Below are 23,420 nucleotides of genomic sequence, written 5' to 3' on the forward strand. Positions count from 1 at the left end.
GTTGTCTCCAATGCAGTCCAGAAACTTATTGGATAGCCTGTGCCTCGCTGTGTTAGTTTCCCAACATATGTCTGGATAGTTGAAGTCTCCCATCACCACCAAATCTTGGGCTTTGGATAGTTTTGTTAATTGTTTAAAAAAGGCCTCATCCACCTCTTCCACCTGGCTAGGTGGCCTGTAGTAGACTCCTAGCATGATATCACCTTCGTTTTTTACCCCTTTTAGCTTAACCCAGAGACTCTCTACACAGCTATCTCCTACGTTCATCTCCACTTCAGTCCAAGTGTGTACATTTTTAATATACAAGGCAACCCCTCCTCCCTTTTTTCCCTGTCTGTCCTTCCTGAGCAAGCCGTACCCTTCCATACCAATATTCCAATCATGCGTCCCATCCCACCAGGTTTCTGTAATACCAATGATATCATATGGATACCATTACCTAGGGGAGGGGGGGGGGTCACCTCGCTGGTCTCCCCTCCCCCCAGGGACTTCTCCTGGGCACCTCTCCTGGCTTGGAGACACCAATGGCTGACGAGCCTTCTGATGGGCATTCCTGTGGCTGCCCCCGGCTCTCTCAGAGGTCTCTTTTGCACTGTCACCATAGTAACCAAGAGCTTAAGAGAGGGGAACCTAAGGCCCGGAGGCCATATGCAGCCCCCGGCTTGTCTGGATCTGGTCCCCAATGCTCTGGGCACACCCCCCAGCATTAAGGAGCACACGCTGGTGCTCCAGCCCCCACGCCATTCCCCCATGGGGCTGGAGCATACAGAGTCTACTAGCCTGGATCCCTCTAGGCTCTGGTATGGGGGGAGTGTCTTTCTCCTTCTCAGGCGGGGACCACGTCTCTGACAGGGGGGGGTTTTGTGCGCTTCTCACTTCGGCCCCAACTGATGTTTCGGTGGGTCAGCCCCAAAATGGTTCCCCACTCCAGTTCACTACGCTCCTCTGTGCACTAAACCTACTTTAAAATATCACGTCTTGGGCAGTCCGACTCCTCTTACTCAGCTGGCAGTTCCCAGGCTGGCTTTGGTGTGCAGAGAGAACAACAGTTCCCCAGCCCCAGTACATGCCCTAGTCCTTTGTCCCACCTGGTGCCCAGACAGCAAGGTTCTCATCCATGATCCTGAGACCCAAACCAAAGCCCAGTACAGCCGTCGGAAGCCTCTCAGGCCACTGAAGGCCTTTTCCTCCTTGCTCATTGTGGCTTGGCCTGCTTCCATCTGGAAGGAGCAGATTCACTCTGACGCAGCAGCTGAGGGTGGGAATGTGCCCCAGGGTCAATGCTGGGCAAAAGCCAACTCCATTGCTGAAGACCGGCTCTAAGGCCAAGAGGAATTCGGGGCTACCTACTGTGGCAGCTCAGCATGAGAAGAAAGAAGGAGGTCTCTAGCAATGCCCAGAAAGGGGGAGATCTCCTTTTGTCACAGGGCCAGCACCGCACAAGCCCGAGGAAATCTGTGCAAAGGAGCTGGATTTGGGAAAGTTTCTGTTCTGAGGCCTGGTCTGCACTAGTTTAGATAGAGTTCAGCCACTTAAGGTTGGTTTTCTAAACAGGGAGTCCACACTACCGAGCCCGTTCCGTCGCCTCGAAGGGTGCTGAAGTCCGTGTCGGTTCTCCTCCTTTTCACGAGGAGTAATGCAACATGCAACCTGGCATGGTTGAATTCACAGTAGTGTAGACCCAGCGTAGAGAAAGTCGAGCTTCTTGGCCTCCAGGAAGCATCCCCCAGTACCCTGCTCTGACCAGGACTTGCACCTCTACTGCTCTCCAGGTGAACAGCAAGGCTACGTCAAGACTACCAGCCTCTTTCGAAGGAGAGCATCTAGACTACAAGCAGATTTTTTGAAAAGGCGAGCCGCTTTTTCGAAAGAGAGTCTAGACGCTGTCTTTCGAAAAAGCACAGTTTGCATTCAATAGCGCCTTTGTTCGAAAAAGCACTTTCGAAAAAAGGCATTATTCCTTGTAAAATGAGGTTTACTGCGATCGAAAAAACTGCCACGTTCTTTCGATTTACTTTTGAAAACGTGGCTGCAGTCTAGGCGCAGATGACGGTTTTTTTTTTTTTCGAAAAAAGGCTACTTTTTTCGAAAAAACCCTGTAGTCTAGACACACCCTAAAAGCCCTGAGAGAATTTGAATTTCATTTCCCATGTGGCCAGCGTTGTGAGCGCACCTCAGAGCAGGCATTACACTGGAGCAGCACACGTGGCCATGACTTCAAGTTCCATGGGCACAAGTTCCCAGGGGCGCAGAAGAGTGCCAGCATGGAGCATGCAGGAGATCTTGCATGCTTGTAACAATCTCCAGCACCAGCTTGTATCAACCCCCCAGCACTGTCTGGCAGCAGATTTGAACACAGCACTAAAGTACAGACCTCTACTACTTGAGCTGGAAGAGGAAGTCCTTTAGCTGATGGCAGTAGTAGACCATCATCCTTTATTGGATCAGCTACTAGAGGGGAGCACAACTCCTGTATCATCCAGAGGTTGTGGTGTTCATGTTAAAATGGAACACCAGGGGCTGTTTCGGTTGCAGAACAATGCTGAGGGCAATGGACCATTACTTACATCCCGTGCCAAGGGCCACTGCCACCCCGCTCTCCTCACAACTTGGAACTTTACCACAGCCCTGTTATGCTCCCTCCCTCCCCAAAAAACCCTGCCCTGGCAGGAGCGCAGTGCTCCCCATGGGCTTGAGTCGCTTCTGTAAAGACCCACCTGTGCTGGGCTTTGAAGGCTGTTTGCTGCCTGCTGCTATGGAGACACTGTCAAGTGCTCCAGCTCCCCATAGGAGTGTTTACTCAGGCGGGGGAAGGAGGGGTGATCCTTGTGCTAAACTAGCCCCTTCCCCCAGCCTGCCGGACACACCTATGAAGGGAGGGTGCACAGGGACACGGGGCGCAAGCTGGTCTGGAGAAGAGACTTGTTGCAGAGGGGGATTGAGGCTGAGTTTGGCCCCTTCTGCAGCAAAGGGCACGCCCTGTGCACTTATTCTAGTCTGCAATACCCTTTCCAGCATCAGCAGCCAGCAGCTCCTAACAATGGCTTCCCATGCCCAGTTATCATTGTACTCCACTGGGATTCACAGAGCTTGCCAGAGAGACAGCCTTTGGCGTGGGGTTGGGCACACCTGGTACCCACCTCCTCGGGCTCTGTCCTCGCCAGAGGGAGTCATCGCCCTCCACTGAGGCGCCGTGGGAGGGAGGCAGGGCTAGTGAAGGCAGCAACAAGCATTCTGCTCCAAACAAGCATTTGGGGTTCCAGGCAGGATCCCACCTGCTGCAGGTGGCTTCTGGGTCCCTCCACCCCCAACACAGAACATAGCTACAGGGAAGGGGCAGTTGTCTCCCCACTCACAGCGGGGTTCATATTGGAGCAACATGCAGCCGGGCTCTGATCACAGTCGGGGCCAGTGGTTTTCAAACTTCTTTTCTCGTGACCCAGTTGAAGAAAATTGTTGATGGCCAAGACCCAACATAACTGGATTAGAGTGCGGGCTCCAGGATGGGGCTGAGGGGGAGAGCTTTGGAGTGTAGAGGGGGGCTCCAGCTTTGGACAAGGGTTAAGGGCTGGGGCAGGAGGGGCTTACCTTGAGCAGCTCTTGGTCAGCAGTGTAGCAGGGGTGCTAAGGCAACTTCCTGCCTCTCCTGCCACCGCCGACCATGCTGCACCCCAGAAGCAGCCAGCAGCAGGTTCCCAGCCAATGGGAGTGCAGAGCTAGTGCTCAAGGCTGGGGCAGTGCATGGGGCCCTGTGCTCTCTCCTCCCCACCCCACTTAGGAGCTGGGCCTGCTGTTGGCCACTTCTGAGGCACAGAGCAGTGGGCGGTGCCAGGACAGGCGGGGAGCAGCCGCACAGGTCACCTGATCCCCCTGCAGCAACCCCCTGATCCCCTAGTGCCTGGCATTCTACCACCCAGCACTGGGTGATGACCTGTCCTTTGAAAACCACTGGACTGGGCGATACTGACTTGTGCATACGGCGGCTCAATACTTCCTGACAGTCACAGCCGCCCCTTGTGTGTGACTCAAGCTAGATGGTCATTTGCTGCAGGGAGCATTTTTGCTCCAATTCCTCGACATCTGCACTGGCTTTCCGCTGCAGTTTTGTGTGTTGCCTTTGATCCAGAAAGCCTTGTATGGCTTGGGACCTGACTGTGAAACCCACTCATCTCCCCATGTGTGCCCCACTGCTGAGAAGATCCTGGTAACATCTGCAGGCCAGAGACAGGGAATATGCAGGGAGAGAAGAGGGCTGGATTCTGGGCTGCATTTCTCTTGCTGCTCCAGCAGACTCTGAGATTCAGAAGAAAGGTGAAACACATGGCGGGGTGGAGCAGCTGGCACGTCCTGCCTCCCTCTTTGCCTGTAGACAGGGTCCAATTTTCCCAAAAGAGTTGCCAGTGCAAAATCAGTCACCGAACCCTTTCTGCATGCTGTTAACCTCTCACAAGGTCACAAGGTGCTCCTGCACCTCTGGGCTTGCCATGTCAGTAAAAAAATTGCTTGAGCCCTGCTCCTATTCCATTCCAAATGAAGCCCTGCTTCATTCCAAGTGTTCAGTATTGGAAATTCCAGCACCGTTCCTTTCCAGTGGACACACAGGTCCCTGGGTTGCTTTCCCCTTGCTGATTCTAGCAGGTTCCTGGTTCAAATACTCAGGGTTCTGGGTTCAAAATTGGCTTCTGAGAGCTGTCTCCAGTCCTGCAGAGTTAGCTGGCGAGGCAAGCATTCCTAGCTGTAAACACAGCTGCTAGAACTTTCACTGGGAAACCTCCCCGCACGCAGAGAGCTAGCAGCATGTCTATCTATGCCCTGCTTACATGCCCCACTCAAACCCTCCAACTGCGCCTTCTTCCATGCACAGGCCTTGACATTTCACCGGAAAGCAACCTCAGAGGATGCCAGCACACTCAAAGCGCATTCCTTTCACAATGCAAAAAATTTTTTTGCAGCATTTTCCATGTTCTCCCCCATACTAAACCTCAGATGCCAGGGCTGGCTGCCGGCCTAGCTGAGCAAGCAAGTTTGTGTCCTGACTGGAGATGGGGCACGCTGAGAGAGTTAGCTAAAATATTGCTTTGCTGCAGATACTCCAGAGATTTGAAACCAAAGGGACCATTTGAGCCTGATCTCCTGTGTAATGTACGTCTAAAATACCCAGGAGAAGTCAATAACAACAGATTCCAGTGTTTCCTGAAGGCACTGGTGTAGGTTCTTGAGGTGCTTTCATCCGTCACACAGCGAAGGAGGAATGTCAACGGATGGGGTAGGAGGGCCTGTCTCCAATGCTTCCTCCCAATCTTGGGCCATCCTTCGGGCTACTGAAGACCTCCATCAAGCCCCGGTTGTTGCAAACGATTCCCATTCTAAATATTGGCAGGGTGGTAAGAGATGTATGTCGTTCTCCCATCAATGGGGAGAATTTAACATAAACTGAATTGCTGTATGGTCATTTTGTGGAGAGACTTGTCCTGCCATCCAGGATGACAGCACTTTCTTTGCAATTGTGTCAGGATAAATTGGTACCTAAGAACCCCATTCAAACCAACTAATGTAAGCCACCTCCAGAATTCACCACTAGCCCTCTCCACATAAAATGAAATAGGCCCACGTGATCTGCTGGGAAGACTGAAGAAATAATTCATAATACCCAAGTTGCTGGTCTGTTGCCCATGGCTGAACGTATCAAGCAACGCATAATGTGAATGAGCTCTCCTGAAGGGTTTCTAAGTCTGAGAGAGAAGGGCTAGAGGACTGTGTGAGGACTGGAGACAGGACAAAGGAGATAATATTCCAATGGCACCATCATACAACCCCCTGGGGAGATCCATCCGCCGGCCCACTGGTTCGCAAACACAGTCCCTTCTGGATACACAATAGGAATGTTTGAGGGAGGGGAAGATGGCATCAGGGCTTGGAGCTGGCTGAATAATTTGTAATTTGTAACGGATGATCTATCTGATGAATTTTCCCGTGTTGGCTCTTGGTGTAAAGGGCAGATTTCTGGAATTTATTCATTTTTTCCATGTTATTTCCCAAATAGTTTCACTGCTGCTGAGCCGTTCTGATTGGCCATTTGGGTGACACAGTACAGCCCTTTCCCGACTGCATGACTGTAACGCTTAGTGTCAGGTTTGCCACGCAAATACTCGCTCTTACACATTCAGAATTTGCCTTCCACTAATATTTTGCAACTTTGATTTAAAATTCAATGTTCCAGTGAGAATTCTTGCCTGTACAGCTCAGCCACTGGCTGGGATATTTGGAGGAACGAAGGGAACACAGTCCAGGAAAATGGCTGATGACTGGAACAGACGGGTGAAATTCTTCCCAGGCAGAGAGGCGCCGGCATCATGCGTGTCGGACACGGGACAGACCCAACACCCCCTAGAGAAGTGCTTTTCAAACTTTTTTTTCTCATGACCCAGTTGAAGAAAATTGTTGCTGCCCGCAACCCAACATAATTTGATTGGCTCCAGGGTTCCGGGGTGGGGCTGAGGAGGAGAGCCTTGGAGTGTAGGAGGGGCTCCAGCTTTGGGGGTGTCAGGGCTGGGGCAGGAGGGGTGATCTTGAGCAGCTCCCGGTCAGCAATGCAGCGAGGGGGCTAAGGCAGCTTCCTGCCTCTCCTGGCACCACAGACCATGCTGCACCCCAGAAGCAGCCAGCAGCAGTGGGAGAACGGAGCTAGTGCTCAGGGCAGGGGCAGTGTGCAGAGCCTTGTGCACTCATCCTCCCCCCACCTAGGAGCCAGGGCTCCCATGCAGTCTGCGGTGCTAGGACAGGCAGGGAGCAGCCTTAGCACCCCCACTGGTGACCTGATCCCCCTGCAGCAAGAGACCCGGTGCCCAACATTCCACCACGCAGTCCTGGGTCACACCCTATAGTTCAACAACCAGGGTGTGTCTAGACTACATGCCTCCGTTGACGGAGGCATGTAGATTAGCCAGATCGGCAGAGGGAAATGAAGCCGCGATTAAAATAATCGCGGCTTCATTTAAATTTAAATGGCTGCCCCGCTCTGCCGATCAGCTGTTTGTCGGCAGATCGGGGCAGTCTGGACGCGCCGCGCCGACAAAGAAGCCTTTCTTGATCGGCACAGGTATGCCTCGTGAAACCAGGTTTACCTGTGCCGATCGAGAAAGGCTTCTTTGTCGGCGCGGCGCGTCCAGACTGCCCCGATCTGCCGACAAACAGCTGATCGGCAGAGCGGGGCAGCCATTTAAATTTAAATGAAGCCGCGATTATTTTAATCGCGGCTTCATTTCCCTCTGCCGATCTGGCTAATCTACATGCCTCCGTCGACGGAGGCATGTAGTTTAGACGTACCCTCACTGAACTAGAGCACTAGCCTACCGAGTCCCCCTTTGCACACTCCCTGGCCTTGTTTTTAAAACAGGAGCTTTGGCTATCCCAGCTTCTCCCCACCCCCCTCTCTCTCCCCTCGCTCCCAGCACGGCACAGTTTGCTAGGTCCATGATGGTGTCTTCTGCTTTTCTGAAGCATGAGGAACTGCCTTGGTGAAGGCTAAAGGCAGGCGCCAGGCTGGAGAGGCCTGCACAGGGAAACCAATGTTCCTCTGCACGTCAGCTTGCACCAAAATAGCCAGCTCAGACCTTTGCTGTTCGGGGCCAGGCTGTAGCAGGTTGCTGCCTTGGGAGGGGTTTGTTTTGCCCTGTGTTTGACAGGACTCTCCACTTTGTGGTCTCAGTCCAGTTTTGCACCATTAGCCCCCTGGTACTGACAGCTGGTCAGCCAATGGGAGTCGACCAAACCCTCTTCAGCATAGCCAGACAAGCCTCCATTGCCTGCCATGCCCAGGGCTGCGGTGGAGAATGAGTTCCAGCGGGCAGCCAGACTGGGAAGTTGAAGACGGACAATGATGGAACTTTCTGCCTGGTACTGGGTGGACTCCCCAGTTCACAAGTGTCCTGGAAGGCCACCCCCCTGGGGCTTGTCCTGCTAGCGTTGGGCACAGGCCGGATCTGAACGTGCTGTCATCCTGGCTTGGCTGCGGGGCACCTCGCGCACTATGTGTAACCCACACACCTACAGGGTGGGGTGCACCGTCCCAGACAGTGGCACTTCGACCACTTACAGAGAGAATAATGAATTTGCTCTACAGCCTTAGCTGAGAGCCAGCTGGCTGCTAGCTCATGCGATAGAGGCTCCGGCACTAAGCTCCAGAGGTCCTAGCTGGGGGACAACCGGACCTGTCATTTTCATCCTACATTTGCCTCCCTTCTCTATAGCACAAACGTCTGTGTCTCCCCCTGTGAAATGTTCAGATTGGATGCCTCAGACCGGACTATTAACACGCCAGGCTGCAGACTGTGAGACCTCTGGGGCAGGGACTGGCTTTTACGTTTCTTTTTACAGCCGCTATTGCAATGGGGCCCTGGCCTGTGAGGAGGGCCTGGATGTCCTACTGTCCAATAGACAGTGAGGAATAATAATAATGAATGGGGTGGTGGTGGGGGAGGGGGGTTCCTATGCTGCGGCTACACAAGGACAGTCCCTTACACCCGCAGTGCAAAGAACAACACTCTTTCCCAGGAGACAGACACTGGTGTGATGGGACCAGGAGCCAGACCCACCCTGCAAACCCCCGCACAAAAAGCAAGCAGCTGCATGGGATTCCCTGAGGAAACAGGTTGTGCTATCCTGGGTGCCCCCTTGCTACAGTACTGTGCACCTGGTGATGAAAGACACTTTCCAAACATGGACCCCTTGTAAAAGGAGGCTGCCTAAAACACTGGGCCAAGTTCTCCACGGGTGTATACTGGCCTGCCTGCAAAAGTGCCTCCTTCCACAGGCAGCTTGCTAGGAGATTGTCCCCTTCTCCTGGTCTTCGTCAGGTTCCAGTAGCTGAGCCGGGTGGCCGACTGATCCAGGGCCGCCTGACACTGCACAGATCCTGGTTCAGTAGCTCAGAGGAGTAAGTCCTGCCCCACTAAGCTCCAAATCCTAAAGACGGCTGTATCAATGTCCTCGTCTCTGGCTGCTTTGCTGCTGCCTGTCCGAGCTGGGAGATCCAGGCAATGCACTTTTCCTGAGCCAGGGGGACAGAATCAGGCCCAATAGAGAGATATTATGTCCCCCGACTTTAAAATGCAGCCACCTCTTGTATGGAAGGATTTTGAATAACACTCAGACAGACTCCACCATGGCTCAGGACGAGCAGGGGAGCATTGCGCTGCCTATGGAAGCTGCAGGGGGAACTTGGGGAAGCCAGATGCCATTGCAGGAACCTGAACACTGTTATTGGGAGCACTGCTGGGGGGAGGGATAGCTCAGTGGTTTGCGCATTACCCTCCTAAACTCAGGGTTGGGAGCTCAGCCCTTGAGGGAGCCATTGAGAGAGCTGGGGCAAATCTGTGAGGGTTGGTCCTGTCATGAAGGCAGCAGACTGGACTCAATAACCTCTCAAGGTCCCTTCCAGTTCTATGAGATAGGGCCATTCACAAGTGCTTGGAAGCTTGTGTCCCAGTGGCAGGGCTGGCTGCGCCTCCACCCCTCGTCTTGTCTTCCTGGCTGTGACTCTTCAGGTCTGAGGTCTTGAGTCTTTACCTCACTAGGGGGACTGCCATGGTTTGCCAGGCTCAGGCCTACAGCTCTGTGGGTCTGGCACTGGCAGCACTTTCTTCTGGGATGGTGAACAGAGAGACCCCAAAACAGCCTTCTTACACAGAATAGCATTTAATCTGAACAGTGGGAGCACAGCAAGGGAACCTCCAGCCCAGCACATATCTCTTGCCAAAGACCTCAGCCTCTGGCAGGCAGGTTCTGCCCCAAAAGCACCTGACCCGTTGCTCCAGGAAGTGTTTGTCTTTACACCCCTCGGTGGGTTTTTGATCCTCATCCCATCACAGGGAGTGAGCCTTCCTGGGGACAGCGCTCTGGCAAGCCCAGCAGGGAACTGAGGCAGCGCAGAAAAGCAAACGTCCCCAGCGTTTGCCAGCAGCTGAAATTCAGGAGCCACCCCTCTCTCCTGGGTGTTTTCCCTGACAGACCCCGAGAGTGAAGTAACGCTATTGATGCAGACAGCCCACAACACAATTGTGACAGGCTGGATCACAGAAGTCCCCAATGTGCTGGTCAAGCCACTGATGCCCACCTTCTGGGACTCCTCACCACCCTGTCCTGCTGGAAGAGGAGCTCTGGTCTCCCTCAGTCAAGGCACAGAGTTGGGGTTACCACCTCTCCTGCAGAGAAACACAAATGCTGAACCAGCTCAGCTCTGGGAGGACTCAGCTATAAGACCACTAATAGAACCCATGAAACCACCCCCCAAAAGGGACCAACTCCTCCCAAAATAAATCCGTCTTACCCTGTCTAAAAGTTTTGCACAGAGAAAACTCATAAAATGTTTGTCCCCTTTATCAATGAAAGAGAGAGATGCACAGTGGTTGCTTCTCTGCCCCCAGTAACAAATATAATAATACTGGGTGTGATAAAGTGTTTTTATCAAGTATAAAAAGAAGGATTTCAGTGGCTGTAAGTGAAAACAGTCAGCTCAAAGTAAGTTACTAAGTTAAAATTAAAAAAAAAAGATGCTAGCTAATTCTAATATACTAAGAAACTTGCTACGTGCAAATTCTTACTCTAAAAACAATTGAAGCATTTTACTTGAAATAAGAACAAGTCAGAATTGATTTTTACTCTGGTCTGGGTCTGCAGCTTTTCAGATTTCTTTAGAGTTTTTTGTTTATAGGTTTCTTCATGTGGGAAGTGTGGTATGGTGATTTCAAAAGCCAGCTGAAGACAAAGACCTGATTAGTTTCCGTTCTTTACATAGACTTTCCCCTAGAGCAGGAACCCTTTGTTAAGTCTCTCCTGTGGAAAAGTACCAGATTCAAGACAGATTCCAGTACCAGATGTCATGGTCACATGTCTTTCTAGGACCGACCACAGTTTGGGCTTACAGGAAAAAAATCATTCACAGGCCATTGGTTTGAGTACTGAGCCATTAAGTTTCTAAAGTAGCATATTTAGAACAAAAACTGGCTCCACACTTCATATTTCTAACTTCACATACAAGAATGATACATGCACAAAAATTGAATATACCACTCCAGCAGATAGTAAACTTTAAAAATGATGTGTTCCATGGCTGGTTTTACATAAAACATCTTCAAGTTATGCATATTGCTATTCATAAGCCAATTTTCATAAAGCATGGGGGGCATGACAACAATGTGTGGGGGGAGAAGGGCTCCTAGGTGGAGCAGTGGAATGAAGGAGCTGTCTTTGAGAGGAGACGGGAAGAGCTCGGCTTGTTTAGTCTAACATAAAGCCGGCTGAGAGGGAATCTGACTGCTATAAATACAGTGGGGGTAAATACCAGGGAGGGCGAAGAGCTATTGAAGCTACACAAAAGCTGGCACAAGAACAAATGGGGATAAACTGGCCAAGAGCAAATCCAGGCTGGAAATTAGAAGGTTTCTCACCACCCGAGGGAAGAGGTTCTGGAACAGCCTTCCAGTCAGAGATAATGGGGGGGAAAAACAACTTAATTAGTTTTAAGAGAGGGCTGGATAAATGTATGTGTGTGATTGTATGGTGGGTTCTAATGATGGTGGGGATAGAGCACAACAGCCCTTGGGCTCCCAGTTTGTCTTGTAATCTTCAAAGATCATGCTTCAGGGTTTCAGGCAGCCAGCTGCAGGGGTCAGGAAGGGATTTGTATTCTGGGTGTTCGTTTTATCTCCTTCCTCTGATGTGATGGGCCACTGGATGGGATGGGGTGAGCCAGGCTCTGAGCTGTCATTGAACATTCTCTCTTTCTGGTGCTTGGCAGCAGGGCTGTCCTTGCCCATAAGCAGAATATGCAGTGGCGTAGGGCACCTGAAAATTTGGGGCACCACTGGGTTTTAATGTCCACCCGCCTGCCTCTTCCTATCCCTGTCCTGTGGCTCTGCTTCCTCCGGAGAGGATCCAAGTTAACTAAGGGTGCATCTACGCTGCACCCATAGGTTGAAATAAGATACAGTAATTCCTCATTTAACACGTGCCCGCTTAACACGTTTTCACGATAGCACGATTTTTTTAAAGGAACGTTTTTTGAATTACACTACCGTCTCTGGAATAACATGATTTCCTCAGCCGGCCCATTGCTGGCAGCTGCGCGGGGCTTCCCCCACCTCCCTGCAAAGCGACGGAGGATTCACCACTTGCCGCGCCGTTCCCTGGCGACCCACCCACGCCGGACCTGTCACGGGGCATACTTACAACCCAATTCTCCTCCCCTCTCTTCCCCTCCCCTTCCCCAGAGCCAAACACTTCCCCTCCCTGCTGTAACCCAGTCTCCTGTCCCCCCCAACCTTATGTCCCGTCCCATCAGACACGACCGCTTGAAATGCAACCCCCACCTTTTCCATTATTTTCAATGGGAAAATTGACCCCGCATAACACGTTTTCACTTAACACGATCATTTTCTGAAACATATCTATAGTGTTAAATGAGGAATTACGGTACGCAATTTGAGCTATGCAAATTGCATATCTTATTTCGCTCTAATTTCAAAATAAACTGCTATTCCAAAACGTCCCTGTATCCTCGTGGAATGAGGGTACAGGGAATAGCGAGTCTGTTATTTCAAAGTCTATAACGGGCTGGTTCAAAAGACGCAGAATAGCTGTCCCGAAATAGCGCCGCAGTCTAGATGTGCCCTAAGTGACAACGCCTGCTGGACCTGCCAGCAGAACGCTGGACCTTGTGAAAGAGCCATTCCAGTCGTGATGAAGCCATTTAATAGGCATTTGCCAACCCCAAGTCCATCCTGTCCATTTCTGAATTGACTGTCAATCGACAGGATCTGGGTTTAAAATTTGCTTTAAAAATATTGCATTGGTGTGTTGCTGAAGATGATAAAATCACAGCTCTGAAAAATCGTTCCTTCCTCAGCTGCCGTCAGGCAGAAGGGCACCGGTTTAATGGTATTGCGTGGGGCGCCATACATCCTAAGGACGGCCCTGCTTGGCCTGCTGGTTCTTGCCCCATGCTCAGGGTCTCACTGATTGCCACATGTGGCGTTGGGAAGGAATTTTCCCCTAAGTCACATTGGCAGTGCCTCCCCATTGGGAGTGGGGTTGCTTTCCTTTGTAGCATGGGATGCAGCTTGCATGCCAAGACAATATGGCTATGTCTACACTGGCCCCTTTTCCGGAAGGGGCATGTAAATTTCACCAGTCGTCGTAGGGAAATCCGTGGGGGATTTAAATATCCCCCGCGGCATTTAAATAAAAATGTCCGCTGCTTTTTTCCGGCTTTTAGAAAAGCCGGAAAAAAGCGTCTACACTGGCCCCGATCCTCCGGAAAAAGCGCCCTTTTCCGGAGGCTCTTATTCCTACTTCAAAGGATAGTTGAAATTAACATGCCCCTTCCGGAAAAGGGGCCAGTGTAGACGTAGCCTACGTGTGTGTATGTCATGTAATCATCGCCTTGCCATTATAGGGGCCTCGGCTCCTCCTCTTCTCCCCTTGGGGCACAGAACAGTCCGGTCTCTGGAGCGCTGTGATACTTTGGGCTCATTTCAGTCGTTGGGTTTAGTGTGCGGGTGCTGGCCTGACACATACAGGAGGCTGGACTTGCTTATCTGGTCCCATATGACCTTAAACCAGTGATGGGCTCACTGGGGTTTCACCTGTGGCCCACGGAAGTGTGGAGCCCCAGTGCAGAAGAGGTGCGTGCAGGAGGGGGCATACCTCTGGCCCACTGAGACGAAGGAAGGCCATTCATGTTACCAACTCACTTGTCTTGGTTGCCCATCACTGCCTTAAACTCTATGCCTCATGCAAATGTAGCATCCTTAGGCCCTGATGCTCTTTACAAAGCTTGGGTAGCTTCCCTTACCCCCATTTTATGGATGGAGACACGGACACAGACACCTACCAATGGCCACCTGGCAAGTGGGGTGGGCCTAGAAATTAAGCTTCCTACATTTTCTGCTTCTGCTCCATCTTCCCTCCCATACTTGGAGCTGCTTGTGCAGTGCTTGGAGTCACTTGCCAAGAGCAGCAAAGCCCAGATATTATAAACTTACAAATCTTGTCGGGAAGCTCAACTAATCATTGGAGAAATTTGGTGTGGACAGGAAAATCTTTTTCTGCCAACGGCGCCTAGTCCTCAGCTTTGTTAAATAAACCTAAATACAGATTAAAATAAATCTTCACTAGTTAAACAAAGCAAAACGACAGCCTTTCACGCAGTGATTCAGCCTGTGTTTATATTACACCAGCTCCGGTTTTGCTCCACCTGCAACCCACTGGCTACCACCTCCCCCCACACCTCGTGCGCACGGAGGCACCGGAGCCCTGCCTTTACCTGCTCCTCTCCCCTTCCCTCCCTCCCAGGACTTTTGGTGCACACAAATCACCTGATTCGCACTCTGTCCCCGCTCCTCCCCCTCCCTCCCAGAGCTGGAACACCGCAAACAGCTGATTCACCACATTCCGGCTCTGGGAAAAAGGGGGAGGAGCAGGGACGGAGTGCGAATCAGACTCCTCCGAAAGTGCTGGGAAAGGAGCAGGTAAGCGTGGGGATCTGGTGCCCCAGTGTGCAAGAGTTGCATGGGGGACCACAAGGTGGCATGTGGCGCCTCTATGGCAGGGGTGGGCAAAAGCCTCGCAGAGGGCCGGATCCAGCCCGCCTAGGGCTTTGATTCAGCCCACGAGGCAGTTCCAGGCCCCGCCCCCTAATGCATCGCCTGGGAGCCGGAGATGTATGAGCCCTTTGAATTGCTTCTATTCAAAGGACTTGTGCCTGCCGGGCGGCTGCCAGGCAACAGGTTAGCAGAAGGGCCAGGAGCTGCCAGCCATGTTCTGTGAATTCTAAGCCTCCACCCTAGACAGCTCTGGAAGGATGCTAGCCCCCTGCACCCTGTCATCTGCTCCAGGTCCCTTCCATTGGCCCGAAGTCAGGGAACAGGGACCCCAGGCCAAGCAAAACTCCCAGTAAGGTAGCTCTCATCCCCGCCCCTTCTGCCCAAGGCCACGCCCCTTCCAGGTTGGCCCGCGTCCACTTCTGAAATTTGTGAAGTGGCCCCCTTTCCAAAATTATTGCCCACCCCTGCCCTATGGGCTGAATGCCACAAGTTGCCCACTGCTGTGTTAGGTTTGCTTTAAAAGGTGAAATGAAGCAGGTGATCTGGCTTCTAGCTCTGACGCTGCCCCTGCATTGCTGGTTTCTCCTCTCCAAGCCTCAGTTTCCCCATCTGGAGAACTGGGCGAAGGCCAGCACCAGCACAAGAGACGTGCTTTTAAGCTATTCCAGTGAAGAGTGCCATGTATATTTATAGCTGGATCATTTAACTACCAGAGGGTGCCTGGCATGCTTCTGGCCAGTAAACATCCGTCCACATCCACACGCAAAGCCACTTTGTTCTGCTTAATCCCTCAGGCAATAAAATCGGCAGCGTTAAGTCAAATGTACTAACCAGAAGGCCTTTACTTGATATTATATTTCAAAGCCAAAGTTCTGCCAAAACCATAAACCATCAAGCTAAGCAATGAAAAAAAAAGAAAGAAAGAAAGAAAGAAAAGAAAAGAAAGAAACCTGGCAGCAAAATTTTTCTCAGCATTGTTGCGGGCTGAGTCCTTCCACCAGCTCCTGCAAAGCCCTCACATCGGCTCTGCACCGTCTGTGCTAGATACACCAACAGGCAGTGGGTCTAGAACAGACGCCTGCCTGCCAGTGGTCCCACCTCCGTGCATGTACCTTGCGTTAACCACCTCACTTTCACATCCACCCACCCCCTTGAGCTGGGTCCAGATTCGCCCTCCAGGCGCCTGCTCACTCTGTCACTACGTAGCAGCTTTGGACTCAGATGCCACCGCGCTGATGAGACTGATGAGGAAGGAGGCCCGCGTGGTGAGGGTGCTAGACTGGGCCTCCATTCCGTCCTTGCTTCTGCCACAGACTCACCGGGGACCTAGGGCAAGTCACGTATCTGTGAAAAGAGGGTGACAATGCTCCATTTCTTCCACCCTTCCTCTGCCCGGCCTATTTAGACCAGTGGTTTTCAAACTAGACCAGTGATCCAGGACTGGGTCAGGCACTGGGTCTCATTCCTGCAAGGGAATCAGGTGACCAGTGCGGGGGCTCAGGCAGCTTCCTGCCTGTCCTGGCATTACAGACTGCGCTGTGTCCTAGAAGCGGCCAGCAACAGGCCCAGCTCCTACATGGGGTGGGGAGGGGAACATCGCACACTGCCCTTGCCCTGAGCACTAGCTCCACGCTCCCATGGGCTGGGAACCTGCTGCTGGCTGCTTCTGGGGTGCAGCATGGTCAGGCCAGGCAGGAAGCTGCCTTAGCCGCCCTGCTGCACTGCTAACTGGGAGCTGCTCAAGGGAAGCTCCCACTGCCCCAGCCCTGACCCCCCTTCCAAACCTCAGAGCCCCCTTCTTGCAGCCCAAACCTCTCCTCCTCCTCCCCACCCCAGAGTCCACACTCCCGTCACATTATGTGAGGTCATGGGCAGCAACGGGGTCAGGAGACATTTTTTTTAAACTGCTGATTTAGACTGTACGCCCTTGAGAGCAGAGACTGCCCCTCACTAGGCGTCTGTGCCACCTCTAGCAAGCAACATGGTACTGCAAAAATAATCATTAGAATCATTACTACACGTACCAGTGCTCCAGGGTCGCCTGTGATGCCACACAATATAAACCGCCACCTAAGACTCCCATCATCTTCTCTGATTGCTTTCATGACGGCAGCAAGAACAAAGACAGCAAGTGTGGCAGGCATTCCCCCTCCTCGGAATCCAAAAGGGAGCCCTGATTCCGCGAGTGGCGCCGCAGTTCGGTGCGTGCACCTGCATTCCTCCTTTTGCACCTTAGCTTGTCGCCTGGCATCCCTGCACACACGGTTACATTACATGGAACTGGGCAGTTTAGGAGAATGCATGGGGATTTTGTTTGGCACAGGACCAACTCAAGTGTTACTTATTACTTACACACACACACACACACACACACACACACACACACACACACACACACACACACACACACACACACACACACCCTGTTTTTTGCACAATAGCACATTACATGGCATTGTTTCAGCATCATCTACAGTACACACACTGGCCTTGGGTTACATAGCGCACTCACAAAACACAAACTACAGATGAAAAGCAGATGCCCAGGGGAAAGGTGGAGCACTCAGAAGAGGTGTTTTCAGCTGAGATTTCCAAAGGGCTAAACATGTGGCTGTTCCCTTAAGCACCTGCTGAATATTTCTGCTAACCTCAGTCCCTGAAAGCCAGTCTTGCCTTCCTCAGAGGTGCTAAATGTTCTTATCAGCCTCTTGAAGTGGGCTGTGCCCAGGAAAGCTCATGATACCATCTACATGTTTTGTTAGTCACTCTATAAAGCGCTACCAGACTATTTGTTGTTTTTTAAGTTTATCCTGTACAGACTAACTCGGCTACCCCTTGAAGAATCTATTCACTGTCTTCTTTCTCCTTTTTTCCTCTCCTCCTTCCTCACTCCCCCTTCCTTTATTTATTTTTGGATCTGGACTTTTAATATTCCAGTCATCTGAAGAAGTGGGTTTTGCCCATGAAAGCTCATGATCCCATCTACATGTTTTGTTAGTCTTTAAGGTGCTGCTAGACTAGTCGTTGTTTTTTAATTTTTTTCCAGTTACAGTCTAATTTTCAGCTACCCCTCTGAAGCTTCAGAAATACTTAGCAGAGTTAAAAACAGAAAGACAAGAGGCACCTGCCCATGCTCATGGGGACAAAATCCATCCCCTCTCCCCCGGGACCAGAAGAGAACTAGGAAGGGTGCAAAGTTTTCAAGTGTTTTCAGGTGCAAAGCCTGAAACAATTCTGAGCAAACTGCCCAAGGCCGCAGGCCGGTCTACACGCAAACACTCACCCCTTTTGTTAAGTCGCTGCAAGCTCCTGTTCTTTTGGGGTAAGAGCATCCACACATCGCTTTGCATCAGTTTAAATATATCCACACCAACCCGCCATGGCTTGGTCCAGGCCTCCGTTAGGAGCAATTCGCTAGAAGAGGAACATTGGCATGCTCCATCGCAGCAGTTCCCAACCTTTTCCAGATGGGGACCCATTTTGACAATTCAGGAAGACTTGGTGACCCAGAGCAATTAAAAAACGGGGGGAGGAGAGGGGGCAGAGCCACCTGGGGAGCCACTTGGCGACCCTTTTGAAATGTAATGGCGACCCATATTTGGGTCCTGGCCCATAGGCTGGGAAACCCTGTTCCATCAGCAAGGTGCTCTGAGTGTGGACGTGGCTTATACCCCAAAGCTGCCTCTTTGCTGGTATCACTTATTCCAGCCCCCTGAGCAAAACACAAGCACAGTCGTGCTGCTCTGGTTGCATCTGTACAAGGGCCTTTGGGAAGCAGCACGATGCTGGGTAAAATTCACTTCTCCTCACTCCCCTGACCAACAGTGCCTGCTGGCAAAAGTTTGCAGTATAGACCTACCCTGAGAGAAGCCAGCGTGAGTCAAAAGCTGATGCGCTACCTGCTCACTGAGCAAAGCAGGGATGAAATAGAGAACTAGGAATCCCGGGGCCGTGTGCCGCACCATCTGGGCAGATGACGAAGCCCCGTGCCAAGGACGCGTCTATAAACACAAGCTCCCGAAAAGGTTCCCACCACTCTTGTCTAACTGGCCTCCTGGATTGCACATCTGAACCCCACAGAGCCCCGAAGTCCTGGGCTGCCCCTCCAAAGCCGATAGAAAAACAAGTTTCTCCAGCTTTGTTTGGGGGCAGGACAGAGGATAGGGGTGAGGATGGGGGACTTGTGCTTTATCTGATCCAAGAGTTCCAGCAAGCTGAGCTGTGGACTAATTTGCAATCTCTCTTCCACAGTCACTGGAGAGAGGGATCCGGAGGCTAGAAAGGGCTGGGACAGGGACAGGAGAGATGCAGGAAGGACTCCAGCCGCACAACCCTAGGGCATGCTATCGGCCTGCCCCCACAACCTGGTGCTGCTCCGCTGCTCACACAACGTGCCCCGGTGGGGCTGTAATGCAAGGTTCTCTGCAGCATATAAAAGCGACTTGGGGAAATTAAAATTGGGAGGTGTCCTTCCCAAGAGCAGGGCTGTCTGTGTTTGGCAAAACGTGATTATTCTGTCTGATTTGCTTTACCGAGACCCCGAAGGTCTGGGTAAACCTCCAGAGCCTGAGCTGAGAGCAGAGAATCTGGCCTTTCTTGAGAGCATATTTTACTCCCTGTTGTTTAAACTTTCTCTCTCTTTGCCCCATCCCTCCTGTCTCCCTGCTGGATGTTCCATTTATGCCCCCGGAATTGGTTTTTTTTTTTTTGGAGGGTGGGGGAGCAGAGGTCTATCTGAGTGCAAACCTGTGCAGCCTTTTTCATGCTCTGGTGTTTTACCCAAATGGTCCCATGGTCAGGTGTTTGCCTAGGCTGCAGAAGAGGTAGATTCAGTTTCCTGCTTTCCTACAGATGTCTGATGTGAGTTTGGGCAAATCCCTCAGTCTGTCCGTGGCTCAGTTTCCCCATGTGACAAGGGTGGGGAGAGCCCTGCCTCACTAGGGCTACGTCTAGACTGCAAGCCTTTTCGAAAAAGAGCATCCAGACTACAACCAGTACTTTCGAAAAAGCAAGCCACTTTTTCAAAAGAGAGCACTCAGGCAGTCTGGATGCTCTCTTTCGAAAAAGCACCGTTTGGATGACATAGCGCCTTTTTTTGGAAGAGCACTTTCGAAAAAAGGTGTTATTCCTCGTAAAACGAGGTTTTCCGCGGTCGAAAAAACTGCCGCGTTCTTTCGATTTACTGTCGACAGAACGCGGCTGCAGTCTAGACGCAGGTAAAGATTTTTTGAAAAAAGGCCACTTTTTTTCGAAAAATCCCTGTAGTCTAGACACATCTTAGGAGTGCTGAGGGCTGACTCAGTAAATATCCCGACCTGCTCAGGGCATAGATAAATACCGTAACAATAGGAATCTTTTATAATAATAATAATTAATAATAAAATAATAATTATTAATAATAGGAATAATAGACTGACCGAAATAATAGGAACCTTTGATACCCCAGTGCAAGCCGGCCATCTCTCAGGGGTCTCAGCTGGCAACAGTCACAGACCAGCTATGCCTTTGAGCAGTCCTGACTCCTGGGAGTTCTCCCGCGGAGCGCATGGACCCGCAGGCAGGAGACAAAGGTTTCCAGCGGTTCTCCATGCAAACAGCGATGAGCCTACCGGCGCCAGGCAGGGAGAGAACACTCCGTGCCCTCCACGTTTGCCAGCAGCACCGTACTTCACATGCCCACCTGGCCCAAGCAGGTTCTCCCAAGGGCCTGGCTCTCCATCCCAAGGGAATCCCGTAGCCCTAGGTTTGCAGGAGACAACAGGACTCTGCGGGGCAGAAAGTCCCCAAACTCCCAGAGTTCTGCCCTCGTCTAGCCGTAGGCAGCTGGCACCGAGAGCCTTTTGTGCCCTGCACGGTGGGCTCTTTTCTCCACATTCTGAATTAGCCATGGCAATGTAACTATGCAAATAGTTTCCTACTCCGTTAACTATGCTCCTGATTGTTCAGCTCCCCATGACGCTTGCTACCGTCTTTCAACATCAGGGTGGAACTGGCAGTGGCAGTACCGACCAGTTGCAAAGTGCTAGGCTCCTGCGCTGGAGCTGGTGGGGTATTGTGGCTGGACCAGCAGCAGCAGTAGCAGCGGCTGACTTTAAGAGCCTATTATCTATATGCTGAATAAACTCTCTTGGTGTCCTACCCTAAGATCTGTCATGCAAAGCACAAGCAGAGAACAGAACACAATCACCTCCCTTCCCCGTAACGCTTCTCCCAGGTCAGTGGTTGGGGGACTGAGGAAATCCCACCAGGGTTTGCCGTAATTCCTTACAGCTTTCCATTGTCCGAATTCATTAGCCATATTGCATGAGGCAAACCTGCAAGTCAGAAGCGGACGAGGCTCTCAGTCCTAGCTAGGAGCCCGCCGTACGAAAGCTTAATCAAACAAACATGCACGGTGAAACCCTTACCTCTCAGTTGTCAGCCACTCATGACTGCTGAAGAGACTCTTCGAGTGTCTCAAAATACTTGCACAAGAACAATCTCCAAAACCCCTCTGTTCCTCCAGGGAAAGTGACACGCGAGTTTCTGTCCAAAAAAAAAAAAAAAATTCCCTGCGAGTTCACTGGGAAGTCTGGTGCAGCGGGGCTTCTGCGGGTTGTGTGGCTGGTTGGTTTTGAAGCAGATTTCGAATAGCCCACAAACTCTGCGGAGAGAAACGGTCCCTTCTGGGATGTGCAGGATTTCAGCTCGTAAAGATTGCCCAGGCTGGTTTACACTCCATCAGCCCCCACTGCTCCCTGTCTATGTGATCAGATCAGAGCAAGTGGGACTTCCATACCGCCTGCCCACAAGGCCAGAGACGCCGTCCTCATTCAAGGAGTCTATGGTGGCGGGGCTTTTTAATTATTATTATTACCAGAGGATCCAGCTTTGTGAAAGCATCTTGTGCAAACTCCAGCATGAGGGAATTCCACCCTACTAGTACCACCTCCTAAGACAATATCCAGCCAAAATATTGTGACTGTTGCAAAACCCGGACTGGAGCGCGCCAAAGGACCATCCGATGTAACATCCAGAGCCAAGAGTGTCTCAGTAAATCGCTGCAGAGAGGGCTCTTTGTAGTCTGGTTTATTTATGACGCCTTACTTACATTTCAGTGGTAACTGGCAGGGGAAGTCTTCAGCCGCCGCTATTGCATCGGTTAATAAACATGACAAATATTAAAAGCAGCTTGTTATCCTCTCCGGGGGTGTGTGTGTGTGTATGTGTGTGAGAATCTAAGCCGACGAACGTAAAAGCCTAGTTATTTTTCAGCCTGCAACTGGGCAACAGGAGGAAGGAGTCATGCGTAGGAAGTTAAAAAAGATTTTCTTAGGAAAACAACCCTGCTGTTGCGGGGAGCTGGGCCTCCATACCTGTGGGCCATGAAATCGAATCTGCACCCATTGCTGCCTTTCCTCCGTTCCTCCTCATTCCTCCTCCATGCAGTATCCCCTTCCTTGCCTCTCATTTACATGGACCGAGAGCAATGGCTAACCTCTATTTAGCATCACGGATGAATTCCATCATGCTAGGAAACCAGGGAGCACAAGTGTCCAATCAGTTTTCCCTGCCTCCGTTGCTGCATTGCCCAGGCATCTACGCCCAGTGTCATCCGTGGCAAACGCCCCCCTGGCTTTGATGGCAGCAGGGTCGTGCCAAAGGCCGGGCTATGGTGCAAGGATGTGTCACGGCATGACCGGCAGCCACCCTGCGCTGGGCTGCGTGAACCCATCGGATCCTGCAAGGCTGGGCCTGCCTGGACCTGGACTGGGAGCTCTCCAAGAACACACAACCTGGAAGCCTGGGTAATTTGTGCTCATTAAAATTGTCATGTGGGAGGTTATCCCCTGGGCCCTGGCCAGCTTTCACATTGGGCAACTGCATTCTGCATACCTAACGCCTCCGTGCCCTTTTCCTTCCATGCAGAGTTCTCCTCCGCTCCCTCTCCGACTCTGCAAGGGTCCCACCCAACAAGGGCCTTCGTTTCCACAGTCTGGGGGTGGGGAAGGCGGGCGATCCAGCTGGCTAGAAAACGGGCGTCGAGTACTTTGGGAATGTTTGAGAGCAAGGAGATTCTTACTGCCAGCACTGCAGGCCAGTGTTTCCTGTAAGCTGGGACCTTGGGCGGCCAATCCAGAGGGATTCCAGCGCCCCTCAGCTGATTAGTGGAGTCCCCCGCAGCCCGGTGTTTTGTTTCCATTGGTGGTGTATATTTGCTCATGCCCCGGTGCAAATAAAATTATTCCGCATATGAGTGGGGAAAAAAATCTGCACATTGCTGGAAAAGATTAAGGGGAACATTGCTGCTGGCCCCACATGACGCTCTCCTCAATGTGTCGGCGTCACCTCCCAGCACTGTGTCCTATGCGGGGTGTGTGTGTGTGTGCGCGCGCTGTCTGTGTTGTACTATATAACTTAAATGACCCATCCAGTCTAAATGAAACCCAGCAGCCGTAAAGCACCTGTCTTTCCCCCTCCCCTACCAGCCAGCAGAGGAGCATAGGCCAATGAGCTGGACAGGTTCTTTGTTTCATGTTGGGGGAGCAGCCCTGGCAGCAGCTGCCCGATCCTCTGGCCCTAGTGGGTTAAAAGTCGCCTGCCCCAGTGCTGCTATTTCTAAACTGCACAACGCTCTACACAAAGTGTTTCCCTGGCACCAGCGAGGCGGGATGGCTGGCGGAGATGGGACTCCCCTTGTGGGTCCATTTCCTGCCCCGCATGCACAGACAACATCAGCCCCGTGGGGCGGGGACCATGACGCCTGCCGTGGGGAGTCCAATACCTCCAGGAGCTGGCAGGAGTGCTGCTCTCGGAGAACGGAGTCCCCCACGTTTC

At 51.8% G+C, this 23,420-nt stretch overlaps 1 protein-coding gene across 3 annotated transcripts in view; it reads right to left on the reverse strand.

Moving 5' to 3' along the window:
* The window catches only part of RSPO1 (R-spondin 1), a 57,734-nt gene extending 35,728 nt beyond the window's left edge, over nt 1-22,006 (reverse strand). The window contains exon 1 of one of the 3 annotated variants that reach the window (XM_075908895.1): nt 21,011-22,006. The gene's annotated coding sequence lies outside the window, so the exon portion shown is untranslated. The remainder of the gene's footprint in view (nt 1-21,010) is intronic. The other 2 variants (XM_006134252.4, XM_006134251.4) reach the window with 2 other exon arrangements.
* Between the last annotated feature and the right edge of the window lie 1,414 nt (nt 22,007-23,420).

Source organism: Pelodiscus sinensis, chromosome 25 (genome assembly GCF_049634645.1).
Source record: "Pelodiscus sinensis isolate JC-2024 chromosome 25, ASM4963464v1, whole genome shotgun sequence".
In the NCBI taxonomy this organism is placed as follows: Eukaryota; Metazoa; Chordata; order Testudines; family Trionychidae; genus Pelodiscus; species Pelodiscus sinensis.